At 29.2% G+C, this 1,632-nt stretch overlaps 1 protein-coding gene across 1 annotated transcript in view; it reads right to left on the bottom strand.

Moving 5' to 3' along the window:
* Positions 1-1,632, bottom strand: part of LOC111828723 (defensin-like protein 43) — a 4,146-nt gene that overhangs the window by 2,099 nt on the left and 415 nt on the right. The window lies entirely within an intron of this gene.

The raw sequence follows: 1,632 nt of genomic DNA, 5'->3' as shown, positions 1-1,632 counted from the left end.
CACCACATATGAATATCGTATATAATCATATCTACGTTCTTGCTTTGACACGATGAAACCTAATCAGAAAACATTACCTGAAGCCAAGATGTTGGATTATATGAGCTTACGAACTTATAATCAAGAGTAAGAAAGTCATCGAAGTCTTGGTGTTGCCCATTTTCTTGCTTGAAGTATCAAACTATAAAGTTTATTTACAAAATATGTTATGTGAGTTTCTAGATTATAAGTAGAAGCTATATTTATAGAACATTAAGGTTTTTGTGATTGTCAAAAAGAAGTTTACAATTGATGGATCTTCCATATATATGAATAAATTTGTAGTTTGACTAAAAAATATTTTTATATATATTGGTGCATGTATATGGATCTTCCTATATAATAAATAATATTTTTACTCAGTAAAGAGATCTTTTTCTTAATTATTTTTTTTGTTTTCAAAAACAACGTTGACCCAGATCATATATCATATCGAAATAGGTTAAAGAATCGGGTTCAGATAATAGCTAAGATATTATGTTTATAATTAGATGGTTTCTTAGTTATGATTTATTTTCTTTTTTGACAACTCTTGATGTGCAAATTCTGGCTTATGTATTCAGCCATGGCTCAAGAAATTAGAATGCCCTTGGGCAAAAAAATATTTTTGGCCTTTTCTCTAATTTATGCTAAAGAAATTTTAATTTGTGTGCCCATAAAACATGTTTTTAAAGATATTTTTATACATAAATTGGCATTTTCACATTTGAAAAGAAAAAAAAAATGAAAAATGGACCTAATGTTATTTTTTGTCACCTATTCTACTACTTTACAATAAAAATGGGCCCTATAATCTTAGAATAGTTTTGAAAAACTAAACTGGCTTTACGCCATTGCCCCTCTGTCCACCTTAGTTGAGCCAGACCTGTATGTACTACTTCATGTAGCCTTTCTCGTGCCAGCGAGACAAACAGCCATGACCAGCTTATCAACTTCATTTAGTCCTGTGACTATGACCAACTTGTCTACAATCTCCCATCGTGGAAATCCGTTAGAAAAACTTTGATCTCACATGTGTTAAATCGCTTATTAGCCTTTGCCTCAAAACTCTCTATGATTATTTTTTAACTCCTATTATCTATCTTTATATGCCCTGCTTGATTTTGTTCTTAAACTTTGGATTTATATATATATCTCTTTGTACTAATATTTATGATTAAATGAATCAAGTTTTTGCCGGAAACAAAATTAGAAGTATATTAGAAGCTAATCTTGAAATTGCAAATAACGAAACGGTACTTTGCTATGCTATCACAAGGAGAAGCTTTATCATAAGACCTTGTTGCCTAATCATTTTCAAAATAATACCAACGAAAAAAATAACATAACTAATAACTTTTGTCGATTTTATAATAGTTACAATCATTTGTAAACGTAACATATAGTTCACCTTATGGATATTTTGTTTTACTTTTTCATTATCTTTAATTGTTACCAAACCTAAATCCAGAGTAATTTTAACAAGTCTACAGAAATCATAATTACCTAATCATTTTCTCCGCTTTAAATAACTGGAATCGCAATAAAAGAGATGTATGGTGATATTAGTTCAGACTTTTGATTAAGAAAACTACAATCGTCAAATAATTTTAT

Source organism: Capsella rubella, unplaced genomic scaffold (genome assembly GCF_000375325.1).
Source record: "Capsella rubella cultivar Monte Gargano unplaced genomic scaffold, Caprub1_0 scaffold_1, whole genome shotgun sequence".
Lineage (NCBI taxonomy): Eukaryota > Viridiplantae > Streptophyta > Magnoliopsida > Brassicales > Brassicaceae > Capsella > Capsella rubella.
Note: the sequence above shows the minus strand (reverse complement) of the source record. Positions and strands in the feature narration are given on the sequence as shown.